The following is a 15331-nucleotide window of genomic DNA, read 5'->3' as shown; positions in this document are numbered from 1 at the left end:
TTTTATACTACAGAGTAGAATTATATAATAATAATAATATATAAGAGAAAAGATAGATAATCATTAATGAAATATTACTAATTGTAAGAAGGAAAGGTGTGATTGTATTTGCATATGTATAGGCATAACATATCGATTTTAGATACATAGTGATATATGTATTAATATTCGATTATATGCATGTGCACGCATGTATGCCTATATACATACAACATTTTAGTAAATACATGAAAAAATTATCAAGATAACAATAGTTAACTCAGAAAACGTAAAATTTTGCATCTGTGTATAGCATTAATGACAAAGCAATATCACAAATTTAAAATTGCTATATGTTCTGCATTTTACAGATGTGATATTACATAAAATTTTGACATATATGTTATTTTAATATTATATACGATATTTGTATATATATATATATAGAGAGAGAGAGAGAGAGAGATGTTTCAACAAACATGTATACTTGTCATAGACATTATTTAGCTCTAAATATTATTGTAAAATGTTAGATATATATATATATATATATATATATATATATATATATATATATATATATATATATGTGTGTGTGTGTGTGTGTAGCATTTTAATTAATTATTTTCGTAACATATGCTGTTATAAATTGCAATATGTTGCCCGCAGCAGGAAGCATTTTATCGTGCATTCGCATTGGCTACAAAGCGAAAATCAAGTAATCCACAAGTTATAATAAAAAAATATATTACGCTATAGTTTGAAACAGCATTTCAACCGACAGACAATGAAGCCGAGATAGGTAGGAATAACGGGGATATAGAGGTAGAGACCTTTTGAAATGCAAGCCAATTTTCATTGTCCAGATTAATGGACGCCGCAAACGAATGGCGCCAAATATCGCATTTTCCGGATAATATGCACAGCGCTCGTAAATAATAACAGCTCTTAGCTACTTTTCATATAAAAACGGACATGGAGATGAAAGCTTGTTTTATGCAGTATTTTTAAAAGTTATGAGTAAAACAGAGTTGTTTCAAGTTCAATTAAAACTTAACATTACTAAGCCTTTATTGTAATTTATAGCATTGATAAATATTTAAAAAAAAGCATATACATATGTAGTTCAAAAGCTTCACACGAATAGAATGTGCAGAATAGAATCATCACATCATCATGTTTGTGAAAACAGATTTATTTCTATTTTTGCTTTTCACGTGATTTTTGTTTTTTTCACAAAGTATAAACAAAAACATCATTGTTGTAATAAAAAAATTGAAAATTCATTCTCGTTAAACAAGTTAGCTGTAATTTTCTATCTAACTCGCGAAATTGGACGTCTCGCGCTCGACGTCCAGCTCTGAACGCTATTTATCGTGAGATCATAAGTTTTCTTGGCATCAAACGGTCTCAAGACATTACGGAAAGTTATACAGGGAATTCAGCCGCTCCGTATAAGCAAATACGATTTCAACGCGGCGATTTCGATGATGGAATTTTACTGTCCGCCTTGCGACCACCAGAGTTGCCTAGGTAAATGAGGTGGGAAGACAACCAATTACCACCGAGAGCAATTACTGAAAGCAATTAACGCAAAAGTTACAATAAGTAATTAGTAGCTCCGCAAGTACCTGCTTGTAATTAACTTACGTGCAGCTGCGTTTTCCCATTATCACCTATTTTTTGATGTTAAGCCAGCGTCGGTTTCTGGCACGATGCTGATTTTGTTGGACAGCAAGAAAGAAAGAGTTAAAAAAGGTAGAATTTTAGCCGCATCTCTCCTCTGTTTGTAGATTGCAAAAGAATTACATTTCGCTTCTTTAAATGCAAAACGTAAAAATGTTCAGTGAAAATATATACTTTTGTATCCAGCATAATATCGCCTTCGTTTAAATTGCAAAATTTGTTGCTAACCAAAGTGACACAAAAACTGATTTCTATTTGTAGGTATAGAAATTTATTATGAAAATTTGAAACTTAAATATATGTACTTAAGTGTTAATTCAATATGTTAAATTTATTTCCAGACATTATTGAATTTTAATTAAAATTTTTTCTAGACATGGCTTACATTATCAAAACTTAAAACTTAATATCTTGTATTGAGCACACATTAAAAAAACTTTGCATATTTGTAATATATATTAAGATATGTATAATATCTAGAGAGAAATGCAGAGAGTTAAATATTTATAAAACAAAAAAATTTTACCAATGTAAAAATATGCAAAGTTTCATTAATGTGTGCTTAAAAAAAGATATTAAGTTTTAAATTTTGATAATGTAAGTAATGTTTAGAAAAAGTTTTAATTAAAATTCAATAATGTCTGTAAATAATTTAAAATATTGAATTAATACTCAAGTACATATATATATATTTTTTATATGTATAAGATTTATTTATACAGAGAAGTAATAATATTACATAGAAGAAAGAATAATATAAAGTATTAATAATACATCGTGCTGTTTCTCTTTTTTTCGAGCGTATGCTCATATGTAAGAATAAACTTCAGTTATTAAAAAAATTTAAATGATATGGTCTGCGAAATTCAAATTTATATTTTCACATATTAGAGCCGTACTAATTTAATTTGATTGTGAATTAAGCGATGTAATAAAAAAATATTTTTACATAAAAATAAACTATTTATAGTTATTCTTTATTTACATTACTTATATTATTATATATAGCATTTATATATATATCATTCTTTCTATGCTTTGTAAATAAATACAAGAACGCTAATACAAGTTAAAATTTATGACATATATATTTCACATGGCTATATCTTATTTATAACGTTTACTCAGAATAAACAATGTGTATGACGTTAAGATTGAAAGAAGAAATCTTCATTGTCGCTTTGTTAGCTTTTCATGTTAATCTTTTTATTATCCATGTCATATATATATATATATATCGAATATTATTAGTAATTTTTAATAGAATGCTACATCACATACAATCGTGATGATAAGAAACGCAAACATTTAGATTAGATGCGTTTCGCCTTTTTGTTTGTAATTTCTTCAATACTTGTCATCATAATTCTTCAGCTTTTTATAGCGTAACCGTATAAAGCTGTCGCATTAATGTCACGGGTACGACAATAGGAATTCAAGCCAAGAAAATAAAAGAGAAAACAGGACCCTGGATTTATTCTTCCGTTCGTGAAGCTCGATGAGTGGCTTTAAATCACAGTAGGATTTTAGCTCTGTCCATCATTCTCTGGGAGGTCTAGCGATGTTTTCTCTGTATATCTCTCAGATATTGCGTGCTGTTTAGTTTACGTCTTTAGTACGTTATGCTTTTAAGAAAAGTTCTTTTTTACCGTAACTCTTTACTCACACTGCACAAGTATATTGACAGAGTCTTCAGTTTTTTTAATTCAGATAGTTATTGATCTAAACGAGAAAAAAAGCTTTGTAAAAGAGTAATTTCACTTAGAAGAAAAGCAGAATAATTATAATATTAAATTTATGCTCTTTTTTATACTTTATTCTATATTTGTATAAATTATGTTATTCAAATGTCATCTAAATCAAAACTTGAATTATTATTTCAGCCTGGAAATGATCCCTATGCATTTGTGGAGTTCGCGAATCACGTAGCAGCTTCCGCGGCGTTGACGGCTCTCAATCAGCGACTTTTTCTAGAAAAGGTAAGTACTATCACTATTCTGTATTAATTGACAATTTTTTCAACTGTCATTATTACATTTTATTGCTTTTCCTGTTTTGTCATTCATTCTCGAAATAATAATTTTATTCTTTTGCTTCTATTCTTTTGTAAAGTATTTAAGACATGACGGAAAAATGTATCAATTTAATAAGATAAAATCGATTTAATAATCTATATATGTAATATAAACCACAAAAGTTGTAAGTTCTAAACACAATCGTAAATTCCATTGACACAAAATAGTATAAAATAGCGTTTGATCAACCTCCTCTCTCTTTCACCGCTTTCGTCTTTCCTCTCACGTCTTCCCGTCTTCCTGCGTCTTATTCGAACTGCACTCCATGTGCAGTTAAAGTTCGTCGCTTGACGGTTACCACCTAGTGTTCGCGAGGAACGTCGACGGCGGTTGCGAGTGAATCAATGACAGTAGCGCGCGCGGAGACAAGTCTATGGTCGGGGATGAAGCGGGGTTGTGCTCAAGGGGTCGTCCGCTAGAGGTTGAGAGAAGGTATTGGGATCCGGCTGGAATAGCTAATGCTCGAATATGTCATAGTTTGGTGGGATGTGGTCAGAATTATACATGCTACACGATATATACGCCAAGTTACTTCATTCTCTCCTCTATTGCTCCCCTATTACCATTCACTCCCCTCTCTCCCTCCCTTCGCCGCTTCTTCTTCTTCTCCTGCTTCTCTTACTCCGTTTCTCCTCTCTTCCTTACCATTCCTCTGTGCTTATCCCGTTCGCTCGTCTTTACGGGTCCTTCCTGACCTCGCTTCCTTCTCACGCTCGCGGCTTCTCGCGGCCTCGATTTCATATACACCACCACATCGCTATCAACACCCTCCAATTCGCCATCCTGCTAGGACGTATATCGCAGCCCGTAACGCAGAGAGTTACTCGGTTAGTTTAGATTCGCTCAAGCAAGTTTTGATGTCGTGCACGCCTACCCCCCGATCCTTTCCGACCGCCTATCCCCCTAGCCACCGAATACTCTTCGAGAAACCTTAGTGCTACCTTCCATGCTACAGTCACTCTCTAGCATTTCCTTGCAGGTAAGCTTCCTCTCTATCTTCACACATACACAGATATATATATATATATATATATATATATATATATATATATATATACACACATATCCATCTTTCTCTCTTACTCTCTCTCTCTCTCTCTCTCTCTCTCTCTCTCTCTCTCTCCCTTTCCGATTCGCTTTCTATCCCTATTTTCCTCCGTCTTCCTACGTACTTCTCCAAAGAACCGTCGAGTTCGCTATTACCGGCGACACATTACTAATGCCGAACTGGTCGTAATAGATTGGATGCCTGGAACTTCGGTATGTCAACTAATGTGGCAGACTAACTCCTTTCAGTCATCCATTCTCCCCTCTTTCGTTCTCCCCTTGCTTTTCGCATCGACGTTTCTGCGTATGTCGCACGAGAGTAAGTAGAGCGAGATCGCGGTAGCCAAACTTTTTTGAAAAATGGTTGCTCTTTACAGTTTCTCATTTACATTCAAATATATAGACGTGACAAAAAGGAGATATGCTTTTCTTATTCTGTCTGCATTTAAAAATTTTTATAGATATTACGAACGATATTAACATTGTACAATTAATCATAAAGTATATTTAATTAGATTTACTGAAGAAATTTGCTTAAATTAAGTAAATTATCGAGTTTGCAACAGTGATAATCGCAGGAACAATCTCCTTTCGTGCTGCCTAGACTTCTTATCTTCCATTAGGACCTCGCGAGATTTCTAACGTCGCGAAGAATAAAATTCTTACAGGCCTCGCGCCAGCAACCTGGCTGAAAGGAATTCGGAAGTAAGTCGGGGCAGAAGTTCGGGCCAAAAGAAGAATTTCTTATGCACAGCGGAGTACCTATTTCCGCATTGCGGTCCTAAGCGTGCAGCCGAGCGGCGCGATCGCTAAGGAAAGCGCGCCGGCATTTCGCTATGTATAACGAGGGGAATTAACCCGCAAGTTTAAGCGCGATACAGCCGCCGACTTTACTTTACTTACCTACCTACCCGTGTCCCATACCACTGCCGAATGTACCCTCTTCCCCTCTTCCCCTGTTCACCATTGGTGCCGTTACTGTTTCCTCCCGTCTTCCGCAAGCCTTCTCTACACAATATAACAGTCTCCGCATCGCTCGTTAGCTCGAATTATACTTGCACGTGACTATGCCAGAAACGCTTTACCAGGCGCGATCGTGCATGGCGAGTAAATCCCTATTCGTTGTTGTTAATACGATATGTCCCTCGTTTCTCAATCTATAGTATTTAATTCTCCGTCGATTCGCGCATCGCGAGGTATTTAGCTGATGTGTCACCGTGCCCGCGGACTGATGTAGAGTCCTTTGTGTAAACGACATTACGGTTGCGCCGTTGCAACGCGAATAGCCCGTTGTTTACCTCATTGTATTCGATTACGATGCCGGAGGTAATTAGCTCCGGCGGTAATGGTAATCGATACCGATAGTATCAATTACCCACGCGTGGGCGAAACATTTGTCTTTCTTGCTGGTAATGTATCGAAACGTCGATTGCCCGGGAACTTTACACCGTAATGTACCGGCTGTAAATAGCCTCCAAGTACTAAGGAAGATGTAAATTCTCTCTCGACTGTTTGCAAAGACTTATTAGCTGTCACGTTGATGTTTCTAACTTTCACTCATAGCTCTGAGTAATAATGTATTGTTTGTTAATGGCCCCTGATTGTGTTTGATTATTGATTTAATAATTATCGGGTAAAATCAATGTATGATGTAATCATGACTTTCTCCTGATGTATTAATGCATAAAATCACATCGCAAACAATGTGTCCACACAATGTAATTATACGTTCTTATAATCTAAATATATAATTTACTCGATAAAATTATTATCAATAATAGTATTAAATAAAATAAAATTTGCTTGTTTTAATATACAATATATATATATATATATATATATATATATATATATATATAAATAATATTTATTTAATATAAACATAAATATTTAATTGTTTCTTGTAGAGACAAGGTACCTTACCTTAGAAATATGAATTACGCTCTATAATGTATCTACACCTAACTGTGTGCCAACAAATGTGTTCTCAGCTATAACTCCTGTAGTGACATAGCAAACATTGGTATCAAATGACGAATAGATGGTTTCCCAATTCCATTCTGTGATGTGATCACAGTAACGGACATAGATAGTAAGAAGGGGGACAATAAGTATATATATATGGTCTCTCGTAACTTTAGCTTGGCTTCGCTCTCCACCTTGTTTATGGATATCATCGTTGTCTTGTTTGCGAGTGATATAGTGTATTAACTGAAGGAGAATCCTGAATACAGGGTTGGTTGACAATTTCACCAATCTCTTAACAAGAGCAATCGAGGATATAGCATCGGATACTGATGCTCTAGTTTAACTACAAATCCATGAAATGCGCAGAATATTCTAGCAAATTGATTCATAAGCATCTTCAATAAGCGTTGTCATAAACATTTTTTGGTATCTTTCTCAACTTAACGTTTTTACCAAATATTTTATACTGTATTTTTTATAGAAACTAATACTGTATTTTTTATAGAAATTATAAAATTTTAGATAAATTGGGTACAAGATTCTAAATAAGTGTCGTAAAATATCAATATTCCAATTTCTTATTATACTGAAATAATTTAGCTGCGCGATTAAAGATAAGTAATATTTTATTTTGATACTAATGGTTCTATTCGACATCAAGTCAAAGGTGCATTATACCTCTGACGAAAGAAACGATCTAGGGTAGCGCTTCCACTCTTTCGGAACAATGCGTTCAAAAAGAAACGTGTGTAGAAGCGTGTTTACTGGCATTACGCTCTTTGTACTCGATGGCTGGTGATGTAGCGGTTGACAATCTGTGCTAACGTTTTGACAGAGAATGTATCGAAGTTATGAATGGTAGAAGCCAACCACTGCGGATGGACGGGTATTGTACCGCGTGTCGTATTTGCGATGTTTTGTCTCCTCAGTTACCCTCGAAAATCTTTTAGCCATTTTATAGTCAACACAAGACTGACAAAAATCTAATAAAAAATTTCTGTTGTAAAGGAAGCAATAAAAATAAACAAAATTTATTTATAAAAAAATATATGTACATAAAAAATAAACCATTTATATAAAGAATACTTAAATTTAAATAAAGGTACGTAAGATATAAGTAGTTATAATACAAAATCAATAAAGATAAAGTTATTAACATAACATTATAAAATAGTCTTTATCATTTAATGTTAACGAATACATATAACTTCAATTTCATGTTAAAACGTCAATATGTTTTAAAGTATACATACATAAAAATCTTTTGCGACATAATTTTTTATCACTTAAAGCGTATACGACATATAGATAGTAAAGAAATAGAAAAGCACAAGGAATGAATGGATTTCCAAAAGCACGTACTTCTGCCAAACGTGGGAAGATACGTCGTACATAACTATGAATATCGACGAGACACAGATATGAGTCGCAGAAACGGAAATCAGTAGGGAGTACCAAGTTACGATTGAGATTTAAGTTATTGACAAGCTACTTTGGCGAATCTCCACTGAGATCTGGCTGGTTTATCCCGAAGGCCCACTGCCTTTTGATTTCCCTCAGGACTCAACCCTTGAGATTCCATTCTTCTGCCCACAATGAGGCCCTGCCTTTATGCTACTTCATCTCCATTGCCAGCGTTTCGCTGTTGCTATTTTCGACAAAGTGCCATACACGTGTAGGGTAATAAATTCTTCTATTTTTTTTACAAATTACTAGGCTAATTTTATAGAAACATCGTTGGAATTAAATTATTAATACTTTGTTGAGAAGTAATGTGGTTAAAATATTAATCTGGTTAAATACATATATCTTTTTGATGTCAGCCAATATCAAATATATTTATATATAAATATATCATTCTGGATGGAATAGTATACTATAAAAGTGTTTTCCTTATTTTAAATAATAAAAATATTTGTAAAAATACTTAATATACCCAAATTTGAAATATTTTATTATAAATGCTTTTATACTATATTTAAAAATATAATATCAACAATTCGAATATGTTATTTAATATTAATTATTATAAAAAATTAATATAATAAATATATCTATAAACATATCTAAAAGAGGATATTAAGATATTTTTAAGATAACGATAATTCTCGATTTAGGAACAAGACGAATTCTTCGTGATCGCAATAATAATGACAATAATAAGGTCACGAACCGCTATTACTTCAATAATGACATTCGGATTGGTACGTTGGTCGATCTGCTTCCCTAATAAAACAGAAGTTGCTGCGATTGCGTCGCTTATGGGTAGGAGGCACGCGACTACACTTCGCATTGTAAATATTAGCTGCTACTTGTTTTAAAGAGAGATCGCGAGGAGAGCCTTTTCGATTCGATGAGTTTAGATGATTGCGGACAATTACCGGTAAAAGCGGTAAGAGATACTTATTCGACATTATCAACGCTATTGTGTCGAATGTATTTTCTAGTAACTTTGTTTAATGTTATTTAAGATTAAAAAAAAAATAAATCAAGAAATATTTTTTTAATTAAATGAATAAATTAATGAAATTATAAATGAAAATATTGCAGTATTAACATATATTTTTCTTTCAACTTTTTTAATCTTATCAAAAAAGTTTTACTTTTCATTTGAAAAGAAAATGTTCTTACATGCTTTTATTTTTTTTTTTAGCAATAACAAAGGGTCTTAAAACGAGAAACCTAGATTGATTTTTACGATTTCTAGTCGTGATTACAGCTGCGTCCCTTCAATGTTTAGCGTTTCCTCGTTTTTCGACGAATGGCTATCTGAAACTACTCTATCGAGGGAATGGTTGAGAGAGTCGAACGAACGATGGTCAGCAGCACGAACAGTGGACATTTCACCCATTTCCCCTTGGCCCCTTTTTCCCCCGGCTCGACACGTAGTATATTTTATCGCATTACTGGCATTGTTGCATCAGCCCCCGCTGCACCTCGGCGGTCACCACTGAACGTGCAGCCGCTCTCCGCTCGTCCGCCAGTCTCCCCGTTCGAGCCGAACACCATTCCACGAGGATTAAATATTGACTGCGATTCTGATTTATAGTAATTGCCGGAGGGAATGGCGCGAAAGTGAGATGAAACGTACTAGAGGGAGAGGCGTTGAGCGAAGGGGCACGGGAGAGAGACGGGAGAAGGGAATCGAATGGATGGGTGAGGCGCAGACTGGACGGTTTTCGAGGGTTGACGGGGAAGGGCAGGGGGGGGGTGTCGAAGCCAGCGGTGGAGGAGGAAAGCCATTCCCGCGCCGCTTTCGCTCGCTGACAGATGCATTTGCCAAAGCGTTGCGGACGTTTCTGGCTCGTTCCACGTCGTCACGCGGCATGTTGTTATTATCGTACGTTTTTATTTAACGTCGCGGCGCGCATCAGTTACACCGTCAATACGTAATGCTGTTGCACGGTGTAATCTACATATCTGATAAATGCGACTTTTTTTAGGATGTTATTATACCGGACGGATATACACATGCGACGCGATGGGTATCACGTTTTATAATTATCCGCAATTTCGTAGTAGAAAACATTCGCCTCTAAAAACTATCATCGTTTGAAAATGAAAAGCTGATAGCATAAAAGATACTCAATTGTGTACTCACATTGAACATGCATTGAAAATGTAAACATTCTTTTTATGGAACGATATGTTTTATATGTATATAAGATAAACATATTCGCTAATAATACAAAATTTATTCAATCGGAAAAACTTCTTTCCGATTAGTTGGAAAACAGGTGCAAAGCTGTAGTTTATCTTGTTTTGCAAATGTATTTGTTTTTGAAATACAGCAGGTAGTTTTACGTCAAGCTCGTAAAAGTAGATGCATCGACGATTTTCCTGATAAATTTTTTTGAAAAAAGTTAACATAACTTTTTATCACAATTCTTCTTTAATCGAATATCTAACAATCGTAGATCTAGGCAATTTATCTCTTCCACATGAGGATCATCGAGAAACAACAGTTAAATACTATATTTGTAGATTGTGATTTATGTTTGTATATACGTATATGCGAAACACGCTGTGTTGAATTCCATTACTTTTATAATCCTAAAATATATTTATACTCTAACTGAAAAATAGCTCTGTTTGTAAAACGGATTTACAATCTATATTTTTACGCTGCTCTCTTTTTTTTATCTTTATATTTTGAATCACACGCGTATTCTTTGCTGCATTGCAACATGCTCGGCATGCATATACGGATATTAAAAAATTCCCGTTATTCTCGTATATATGTATATATTTGTGGGGTAATAATATTTTAGTATCTTCGTGAATACATTATTCATTCGAGACCAACTCGAAATTTTAACCCGGAAGCTGGACAGAATTTTCAGGCAGATTTTCAAACAATTATTTCTGAGTACGCTATGTCCGTGCGTTTCGCAATTAATTATTTGTTAATTGCCGCCAATTAAGGTAAATAATGAGACGGCGCGACGGTAGGGGCGAAAGCAAGTGACGCGAGGGACGAACGGGGAAAAGGACAAGCGCGCGGTGCAAGCATAGAGACGGAAACTGGTCACCGTAGTACCGAGAACGGTGATTTAGTGAGGGAACAGCAGGCGGCGCCCGATTATTTTTGGTTTTAGCTGTGGCGGCCATTATTTTTGGTCTCCCGCTCGCCGCAACTTGGAGTCTACCCGGCCAGAAATTTAGTGTGACCGAGTTCAAGTGCGCAAAAAGCCTTGCCGTTCTGCGAAACCGGGAACCGCGCTCAATGACAGACGAATTGCAAAGATTTCCCGCGCCAATAAACGACCGTTCATCTATTGGATTGACCAACGACCGTGCTACGATTCAACGTTCCTGCGATCGATAGAAGTCAGTGACGCAAAATAAAAAGTTAATTTATCAAAATATATTATAGACTATATATTTATTCTCATATATTTCATAAAAATAATCAGGTTGCATAAGGATAGTAATAATTTATTGTCAGTTTTTAATTTAATTTTTTAAAATATCTAACAATTATTATTAATTAAAATTAACTAATCGATAATTCTGCTAATGTTGATATTAACATGATTACTTGTTAAATAATTAACAGATTAATTATATATGATTATTGATTTACTTAAATATTATACATTACGTAGATATATTGAAAGAACGGAATGAAATATCCAGTTCCAGATGTGAAAGATTATATTGCACGAAGATAGTAATATGTTATGAAATGGGAGGATAGGCGGATATGAGTGCTCTAGGATGGAAAAAAAGCGACGGCACTTTGAGGAAAATGAAATAAATGATGGAGAATCACCCCTCGCCGACACACCAGCCGGCCCGTCAGGCGTTTTTATTAATTCCTCTCGGATACAATTAGTTGGTCTATTCGTCAGACGCTTTTCATTAACTCCCCCTTCCTACCGCTCTTTTACCAACTCCGTACCCCTTTTCCGTCCTGTCATGTACGCTATCTCTTTTCTCACCTACCATCTGTCTTTTCTCAAAAGAGAGCCGACTATGAAAGAATTATATTTTTAACATCATCTTTTACTTTTTTTTTTCGCAAAAATTATAATTTATAGTTTGTTAGCATTTGCACATTGTACAGAATTTTTCTTAATTATTGTATCAATACTTTTTTAAACAATGACGATTTGAATAATGATAATGAATAATGACGTAAAATATATTCTTAAAAGTGTCTAAATTTCTTGATAATATCAAGTAATTATTTAGCTCGCGGTAAAATTGAGAATTATATAATCATTTGATTTAAATTATCAGGTATTTCGCAGTTTGACGAGCATAGTTCTATATTCTAATTCCTGCAAAACGAGAGAAAAAGCAAAGTTGGCGAAATTAAAAATAAAAATGTTTAAAACATTACTTACACACATAAGTTATATAACTTTAATTAAACTCTAAATGTCTTGTCTTTCATTGCGTTTAATTTTTTTGATACTGTTTATTTCTTTTAATTTTTAAATTTTATTGTATATTTTATTTGTTAAACACATAAACTTTTTCACAATTGTTTTATATTTTTACTTCACTTGTATATCATTTGTAAATTGTGATATTTTATATGGCAATTATTCTACTTTTGTTAAATATTAAACATTATGTTAAATATGCTTATATTTTGCAAATTAGATACAGATATAACTTTTTAATAATTTAATAATTTAATAATACAATAATAAAAATAAATTTTTTTATTAATTAAATACATTAATAATTTTGTATTGTTCAATCTTGAACTCGAAATAAAATTTTCTCTACATTAGTATGTAACAAAAATGATCAAATAAAAAATAAGTTCTACTTTTATAAACTTATTCTTTTGATGTCAAACACTTTATTCAAATGAAATTAGCATAAATTATTGTACAAGTGTCGAAATAATGACAATATTTCGCATGACAATATGAAACGAACGCGAACGCAGTAGTAACAGAGTCGTTTAGCCAGACGCGGATGAAGCGTCGAGCCGAAAGAAATGGACAGGAGGTAAGAGTGATTTGCTAGAAAACGGCGAAGGTGGAACTTCAGAATCGGTCCATCAACGAGAAAGGTGGATGGGTAGATGGCCGATGCGCGTTGGACCTCTAATGGAAATTAAATAAAAGAGAATCGAATGAACTGTAACCCAAAATTGTGTTCGCCTGATGAAAAACAAAGAGCCGGCGACTGCTGCGTCGGAACGACTGGCGGCATGAAAAGAAAGATAAAGAGAGAGACGGAGAGTCACGCGAGAAGGTTTGCGGACAGAGAGTATAGGAGCAACAGAGGAGGGCAGAAAGAACGAGGAGGAGGAGGATAGTCTCGTTTCGCGGTTGGGACGTGAAGGGGTTGAGGGTAAAGGGATGCAGGCGGCGGGAGGGCAGACGTAGAAATGGAGGAATTGGAGAAGTGGAAGTCGACTGTGGGCCGGGGTGGCGACCGGAGAAATACGTATCCTGTTAGTTTTACACTGTGGCTCCAATTGATTTGAAATCGATTGTCGTTCGAACGGTTTTCAATTGATCGATTACGGAGGGTGGCTCGGAAAGAGGGGTGCTGCCACCCTCCATGCCGTATCACGAGAAACGGAAAGAGAGAGAGAGAGAGAGAAAGAGAGAGAGAGAGAGAGGAAGAGAGGGAGACAAAAGGAGGAGAAAAGAGAGAGAAAGAGAAAGAGTTTGGCCTGCGGGAGGACTTACTCTAAGCCCACGCCAATTGCATCCCGTTTTTTACGCCCGCTTGTTTCGACGTGCCTTTACGGTCGCCCGACCATTTTCTTCCGCCTTCATCCTTCCGTTTCTTCTCAGGACGCTACTTTAATTTTTCGCCGTCTTGCCTGAATTTCTTCTCCGAGCCTCCGTACCATTCATTGTCACTCTACTACCATTTGTTTTCTCGCCACCTTACTTTTGCAATTTATAGCGATAAATAGTTATAATTTAATGAATTATTTTCTCGTTGAATCGGTGACAAGATGTAAATCAAATTAGTTGTTGTGCTTTTTCTATTAATATTTAGTTTTCTTAGAAAATATATTTAATCTGTTAATATATATTTTTTACATCTAAATATTAATATAATTTTAGGTAATTTAATGCTTTTAATTTATTGTAATATAATAAAATTTGCTATTTTGAATTTAACGAAACAATTTTGATATTCGTATTATTATAATTATGTAAATAATTGATTTATCTTTGCATATGTTAATATAATACAAAAATATTTCCAATATTATATATTTCTTATTTTGTTTTGTATACGATTTTTCAATCTAAACAATAAAAATAAAATTTAACAACAATAAGATTTCTGTGAGAAATTGTTAGTTGTTAGTATTTGTGTTGCTGTGTAGTATTATTGAGGTAGAAGTTTGTTTATTAGAGATATAGAGCAACAGGAAACACGTGGGTGAACCGGCAACCACTCTCATCATTAAACGCGTACGACCGGCCTGCTGCAATCCATGTTAATTAAATCAGTCGATTTATATATTGTGAATGTGCGAGTATACACGAGCTCTGTGTCTATTTGCACGTAATTCTGCAACTCGGAATATCTGAAACTTTGCGTTATAGAGATCGCCATATAATTTGTCCTTTAGTCCGATGAATAGGAATTATCGTTGTCCTTAGTCCAAAAATGTTTCTACGTTTATATAATACAGTTGAAAATTATCTTGTGTGTTATTAATGTCAGATTTTTCGAAATATAATAATAATTAATTAATGCTATTTTTTCAGAAAATAATTCTAAAAAAAAAACAATAAAATATTTAAAAAAATTATTTTAACAAATCAATTTCATAAAAACATTTGCGTCTTTCTATATAAATTATATTTAATATTAGACGCAGTATTTTAATTTGTATAAAAAAATAAACCCTTGTAATCCTGCCGCTTAAAAGAATAATTAGTATTTTCAGAAATGTAACTATGTGTTTGCAATTAAGTCTAGAATTGGATATTTTAAATATTTTTATAAACGATTATAATAATTTGACATGTATTCCAACAAGAAATTAGAGTAATGTGTCAGAGCGTTAAGTTTCAAATGTATTTATATTCATAAGGTTAGCATACCCTCTGATCAATTAACGGCAATGAAAGGAG

At 34.1% G+C, this 15331-nt stretch overlaps 1 pseudogene; it reads left to right on the top strand.

Moving 5' to 3' along the window:
• LOC140672171 (nucleolysin TIAR-like) overlaps window positions 1-15331 on the top strand; it is a 104999-nt pseudogene that overhangs the window by 89093 nt on the left and 575 nt on the right.

Source organism: Anoplolepis gracilipes, chromosome 12 (genome assembly GCF_047496725.1).
Source record: "Anoplolepis gracilipes chromosome 12, ASM4749672v1, whole genome shotgun sequence".
In the NCBI taxonomy this organism is placed as follows: Eukaryota; Metazoa; Arthropoda; class Insecta; order Hymenoptera; family Formicidae; genus Anoplolepis; species Anoplolepis gracilipes.
Note: the sequence above shows the minus strand (reverse complement) of the source record. Positions and strands in the feature narration are given on the sequence as shown.